The sequence below is a fragment of the Acomys minous genome, assembly GCF_964271855.1.
Source record: "Acomys minous genome assembly, chromosome: 8".
Lineage (NCBI taxonomy): Eukaryota > Metazoa > Chordata > Mammalia > Rodentia > Muridae > Acomys > Acomys minous.
Genome location: NC_140489.1, coordinates 22,789,918 through 22,797,703, shown reverse-complemented (window position 1 = coordinate 22,797,703; position 7,786 = coordinate 22,789,918).

Below are 7,786 nucleotides of genomic sequence, written 5' to 3'. Positions count from 1 at the left end.
CATTGATAATTACTTTTTTCCTACAATAGCATGCAGACTACCTTGCAGTACTGTGAATCTGTAGGGATGAATCTTCTATTTAGATATCACATTGATTTCCCTGTGTTTGCAGACATAAGTGTTATCTTTACCAATATGTTCTTATCCCCAGTTTCTGGAGAGCTCTCAATACCTTTTCCAGTGACCTGTAATGTTTGAAAGCTCCATGGGTCCTCTTTGTTCAATTACTCCCTTTTTAAAAAATTTTTGATCGGTGTGGAGCTGCTGCAATAAGAAGTGAATATAGCAAGTGAGTTCTATAGGCACAAGTGGGATTTTAATGTGTTCTATGCTTCATATATTTTCTGTATTTCAATCCCTAAATGTATAATTTAAGGGATATAATCAACTGGTAAGTCTGATATATTACATTGTCCAATGGATTGAGAACAAACAAGATATAGAGAGTTAAATTGTAGCTCCCACAGTGGTTATTCTTCCAAAGTTAATAAATTAAAAACAAATAATGATTCTTCGCTATACACCATTAAGATTATAAGAAAAACTTGAGGTACAGTGATAGTGCAGTAAGAGCAAGTTGCCATTAAGGCTGATAATCCAGGCACAATCTGCAGAGCTAGATAGTGAACTAAGAAAACTGACTATGGCAACATGTCATCTGACCTCCATACATGAACTATGGCATGTAAGTATGTGCATGTGTACATGCATACATGCATGCAGGGTAATTAATAAAAAATCCTTTAAGCTATTTCATTACTATGTCCAATAAAATAATCTTATTGGCCAATATAAAAAGGTATTTGATATGAGTTTGCCCCAGTATTCCAATTGCACTAGGATTTTTAACTTTTCTCCTATTTTAGAATTTATAATATAATATGTCATTCTTCCCTTCCCTCTCTAACCTTAAAAAACCCCATATACCACTCCCTCCTTTCTTTCAAATTTATTACCTCTATTTTCATTAATTGTTATAACTACAACTTGCCTATATTTATAAGTATATACATATATATTTAAATATAACTGGATCAGTCTCTATAATTTAACTTGGATTTATGTTTTGAGCTGACCTTTTAGAATTAGATAAACGATTGACTTGTTTTTCCCTGAGGATAACTATCACCATTACTTTTTTGCTGGCAGTGCTTTCTAATATCTATAACATCACTAATATCTTGCATTAAGGACATAATAGAGAAATATAATTTTCCTAATATCTTTGCCTCAATAAATGGAAGTTATGATGAACAAGACTCAACTCTCAAGGTACCACTTGTCTATATGTCCAAGATCAATTTACTCAACTTGTGCTGAATTTTGAGCCACAGGGAATTTGATTATCTCTATAGACTTTGTGCTGGTCTAAAACACTGATAATAAATTCATATAGGATGTGTAAAGGAAACACTACAAATGGCCCTGTAGAACACTTGCCATGTTAAAAATGAAAAATAAACTCCCTTAAAATGAGATTCTTCTTTGATATATGTTGGTATTTTGAGACATAGAGATGTAAATTTCTTGATTATGCCGGTTTTGACTTAAATGTCACTATTGAAACCAATAGTGTCTTTATCAAATTAAAATACATTCTAGTGGGACTCTACATGAGAGAAGCATGGGAGAATGGCAAAGTAGAAGGATCCAGAGGGTCCTAGAAGCCTACAAGTAGAACATTATGATAGGAAGATTTGGGCACAGGGGTCCCGTCAAAACTAAGGCACCAGCAAAGGACAATACAGGCAGTAAACTTTAAACCCCTACCCAGATCTAGCCAATGGACAGAACACTCTCCACAGTAGAGTGAAGAGTGGGATATTACTTTCTCACATACTCTGGTGCCTCACCTTTGACCATGTCCCCTGGAGGGGGAGACCTGGTGGCACTCAGAGGAAGGACAGCAGGTTACCAAGAAGAGACTTGATACCCTATGAACATATACAGGGGGAGGTAATCCCCCTCAGGAACAGTCATAGGGGAGGGGAGTAAGGGGAAAATGGGAGGGAGGGAAGAATGGGAGGATACAAGGGATGGGATAACCATTGAGATGTAACAAGAATAAATTAATAAAGGAGAAAAAATACAAATAAAATTTGTTTAGGTTTTTTAGTAGATTATAGATCATGCTGCCAAGATCAATGACTATAGCTTGACCCCAGAATGAATATAGTGAAGGAGGAAACTAGATCCTGAAAGTCTTCCTCTGACTGCCACATAGGCATCAGGAAAGGCATGTATTAGTATGTGTACACACCACTCAAAAATAGATAATTAATTTCATTTTTAAAACATATAAAATAAAATATAAAGAAGACATACTTTCTGATTGCAAATATTTTGGCTATACATGTTAAAACATAATGTTTGTATGTCAAGTAACAGTTATATTTTATACATTAAATAAAGACTCAGCTTATTTATTAGTGTTGACAATGAACAAATGACCATATCTAGACACCTACATAAAAGTTTTGAAATGTTTAAAGACAAAGATATCATATAAGTTGCCAGTAAAAAATGAATGATGAATTGTAAGACACATAATGTTGAATCTTGATGTTGAGACAATGCAGAAAGAAGAATAGAGGAGAAATTAAATAATAAGAATTGAATTTGCACCACTATAACTAGGTCAATATGTGATTTTACTTTAGAGGGAGAAAGAAAAAGTACTTAAGATTTTCAAACTAAAATAATACTTAAACTTATGGTTCTTGTTGTAAAGTTTAAAGTAAGATAGTACATGGATGCTAAAGAGCAATATAATTTAAGAAAAATATTTTATCCTAATTGTTACTAGGAAATTATTAGATTAGGTACTAGAATATACTTTAAGATTAATGAGAGAGAAAAACACTATAAGAAAACACTAGAAAGCTAAATATTAATGGAAAATTTATATTACTATTTATACATGTCATATCAGATCAGGACCTAGAGCATCATTCTACAGTGAAAAATTTAGTTTAATATTATTGAAATTCAATTTATTTTTAGAAAGCAAACTAAACAATGAAAATAAATGTGCAGAATTATTGATGGAAACTGGGGAAATGCATACCATAACAGATGTGTTTATATTTTACAGAGATTTATGACAATATTTAAAATGAATGAAAATAAACAAAATAATAAATGAAGGAAGAATAAAAAGAAAATCTATTCTCATTAGGCATTGTGGGTAACAGAAATGATTGTAGCTTTAATTGTATAATGAGAAAATGCATCTATGATATGACTATAATAGAAAGTATAATAATGTGACTTTCATCAACCAAGACAAGTTCTTCTGGGTCGTACTTGGGTGAATTCCTACATGAATCTTAAATCTTCTGAAACATTTAAAGAAAGGTTTACTAGTTTTTGTGTTTCATAGCCTCTTGGCTCTAATATTCCAATTCTCTCTAGTATCTGTTGTTTCCAAGTTCCCTTGCCAAATTTGTTTTAATCTCTTATGGTGAAATCCAAGACCTCAATTTTAAATATCTAGCTTACATATTACTTTCTATTAAATTACACCCATTTCCATGATTCTCTGTGTGGGAAGAGAGAATGTGTTTTCACTATTTAAGATTTTTTAAATCATATACAGCTGCTTTAATGTTGCCTAGAAAAATCCTAGATAACACTTATCCTTTAGTTTTTACCACAGGTATATCACATCTGCCTTTATGCTCCATATTCTTGGACAATTTGACTACCATATCTATGAGTTACTCTTTGGTTTGATTTGTTTTTGTTTTCTAGAACCCTGAGGCACCTTCTTAATAAATAGCTGAAGCTGGCCTAGAACACTTGAGAGCCCTAACTCATCCTTTTAAGTGGTAAGAATACAGAAGTGTACTGTCATCTTTGTGTACATTTTTTTCATCAAGCATGAAATACTGAGTTACATTTTCTTTGGCTTTACATATATACTGCTTGATCTTCAGTTCTCAGGTGGATCAGGAGCCATAACTATTCTAATATTTCCAGAAAGTAGGATTTCATGACTCCATTTAATTAGGCTAGTTTATAGGTAGTTTTGGATAAACTAGTGATAGCTGTGGAATGTTTAAAAAACAAACTCTGTCTCATTATTTATAAACACTAGGAATTATTAGTGCCTTTTATTAAAGATATAATTTCCATAAACTTATAGTACATATTGTTATATTTCACTATATTCTAAATCTATTACACTGTAAGCTATACTAAAGTGCTGTGCTACTTTTTAAAGATCTGTGAAACAAAGATTTAGATATATACAAAAGAGCATTTTAGTTAACAAATATAACTCAAGTGTTTCTTTTCAAAATGTGATATAAATTGAACAAGACTTGCCATTTTCTTTAGTGTAATATCTCTGATAAGCAAAAAAAAAAAAATAGAGCAATAGAAAACAGAGATATCTTTCACGGTCTATAAAGAATTTTGTTGGCATTTTGATGAGAATTGCATTGAATCTGTAGATTTTTTTTTTTGGTAAAATGGCCATTTTTGCTATGTTAACCCTACTGATCCATTAGCTTGGGAGATGTTTGAATTTTCTGATATCTTCTTCAATTTTTTCTTCAGAGATTTGAGGTTTTTTTCCCATACAAGTCTTCACTTCACTAATTAGATATACTCCAAGATACTTTGTACTTTTTGTGGCTATTGTGATGTGTATTGTTTCCCTAATTTCTAATATTTTTGGTTGTGAGCCTAGCCTTTAATGGCTAAGCCATGTCTACAGCCCTGTTTCCATAATTTCTTCCTCTGCCTGTTTGTCATTTGTATACAGAAAGACTGCTGTATCTTTAGAGTTGAATTTGCTGAAGGGGTTTATCAGTTGTAGGATTTCCTTGGTAGAATTTTGGGGTCATTTATGAATATTTTCAAATAATCTGTGAATAGTGATAGTTTGAATTCATCCCTTCCAATTTGTATCCCTATGATCTCCTTTGGTTGTCTTATTGCTCTAGCTAGGACCTCGAGTACAATATTGAAGAGATACAGAAACAGTGGACAGCCTTGATTTGTTCTTGATTTCAGTGGAATTGATTTAAGTTTCTCTCCATTTGCTTTGATGTTGGCTATAGACTTGCTGTACATTGCCTTTATTATGTTTAGATTTATGTCTTGTATCCCTGATCTCTTTAAGACTTTTTAACATGAATGGGTGTTAGATTTTATCAAGTGCTTTTCTAGGATCTAAGGAGATGATTATATATTTTTTCTTTCAGTTTTTTTATATGATGGATTACATTGATGAATTTCTGTATATTAAACCACTGAGACTCCTCCCAGCGAGGATTGAAGCAGTTGCTGAGATTCACAGGCAAACTTCACAGTGTAGCTCAGGCAGTCTTATGGAAGAGTTGGGGCATAAAAGGACTGGGAGGAGACAGGGGTTCCACAAGGAGACCAATGGAGCTAACAAATGCTGGTGGGCTGGGAGTGCTGCAGAGACTGATGCACCAACCAATCACCATGAATGTTGATGACCTAGACCCTCTGCTCAGATCTAGTAAGTAGGCAGCACAGTTTCTTTGTGGGTCCAATAATATGGGGAGTAGGGACTACTTCTGACATGGATTCCAGGCCCACTTCTTGGTCTCTCCCCCTGGTGGGGCAACCTTGACAGATCACAGAGGAAGAGGATACAGACAGCTCAAGTGAGACTTGATAGGCTGAAGTCAGGTGATAGAGGAAGAGGGCTTCTCCTTCCTGAGAACTTGGGAGGCGGGGAGGGAAGATGAGGGACAGAGGGTGGGACCAGGAGGCGATGAGTAAGGGGGCTACAGGAGGGATGTAAAGTGAACAAATTTTAAATTATAAAGAAAAGAAAACAGGATGAAAATCGTACTTCGTAAGGAGGGTGGTTGTGTTTCAATAAATTACAAAAATAGTAGATATCATTAAAAGTTGTCTCTCTTCTGTGTGTAAATAAGGCTTGCATGAAAGACTCCTTAAATAGTAACAAGATATTCATGCCATTTTATTGCAGAAACCGGGCTACCTTGTTTCATTAATTCACTTGGAAACAGGTGCTGTCTTAACTAAATTTGTTTATTTCTAGTCAAAGAGGTACAGAAATAATATACATTTTATGTGTTTGAGTGGTTTGTCTGCATATATTCAGACTGGAGATACAGGTAGATTCTGGGAAGTGAACCTGGCTCCTCTGTAAGAAGAAGATTCACTCTTTTTTTTAATAGCATGAATTTTTATTAAACATTTTTTACATATATTTATATTATTACACATATATACTATAAACTACCTATAGCAGAAAGAACCATAACACAATCAGAAATTATATAAATGTCACATTCTTAGTGTTTTTGCTATTTGTATTTGGCAGCCTTGAAGAAACCATCTTTCCTATCTTTGTGTCTAAAATTCTGAATATAAATCAATATTTATATCTCATCATTATCAACCTAAAAAATCTATCTACACCTAAAAACATCTTAACCCCTAAATAACTAATCTTAATTGTAAAACAAAAGTATCTGGTCTTCAACTACATCAGAGACTTGAGAAGGAATAAAATTGATTACCTAACTATACCGGGAATGTAGACTAGTAGTTTTCCAAATGAGAAGATGACAGAGACAGTTTGCTACCTAAATAGTCACCCAAAACTCTATATAATGTTGGAGCATCATCTTGTACATTGACCCATCTCTCTTGCCCCAAGAATGTTATTAAATAATCTATTTCGATTTATTTTTGTCAGTGACTGATAATTAAAGTCTACATTAATAAAGTCTACATTAAATATTTTATAAAACTCGATACCTTGTTAGTAAAATTAGATTAGAAAAATCATTAATTCAATGAGTAATGTTTTATATTAAGGACCACAAACTTATTTTGTAAGCTATTAAAAGAGAATAAATTTCTCAATCACCAAAGCTTGTATCATAATATTACAAATATTGATGTGAATCATGGGAAAATTAGTTATCTATCTATGTGAACATAAACTATAATGAGTAATAAAATACATGGCCGGGTTTGCAGCTTTGTAGTAAGTTGTTTGTCTACCATACAGAAAGTCTTCTGTTAGATCTTAGAATTGTGGGTAAAGATGACAAAAAAAACAAAACAAACAAACAAAAAAAAACCCAAAAGAATATAGAGAAATGCATATGTCCTCAATAGGTAATAATAGTTTTAAGAGTAATTACCATTCTTCATTTATATGCTGAAACCACAAGGGCATACCAGTGCTATAGTCATGAGTGACATTTTTTTATGGATGAATGTAATTATATCACTCTTAAACTTTCACTGTAAGATTGTGCCGTGAATTTAGCAGAGAAAGAGTAGTAATTACTGTTTGGAATGAATTAATTAATTGCATCACTAAGCTCTCTTAAACATACAGTAGTTCAGACATGAGTACCCAAAATTGGTGTGGTTCAGCCATTTCCCAAAGAGCACCCTCATGCCTCATCATCTTTAGTTACCTGCTTGAGATTCTAAACAAAGAAACATTTGTAGTAAAGGGCATGTTTTTCATCTGGGACCCAATCTCCCAGACCAATGACTCATAAGATTCTAAATATGTTTACAAATACCTATGCCATATAGCTAGTCTTTTCTGTGGATAATGCATTTATCCACTAAACTGCAGTCGGCTATGTGGCTGGTTGCCTCAGCTCTGCCTCCAGGTGTCTCTCCTCACATTTTCCTGGACACATATCCCATACCTGGCTCTTATCTAGAATCCTTTCTGTCTGCCAGGTGATCCACCTTCTATTTTACCCTTTCCTCCATGTTTTTTTTTTAACTTACAGAGAACGCA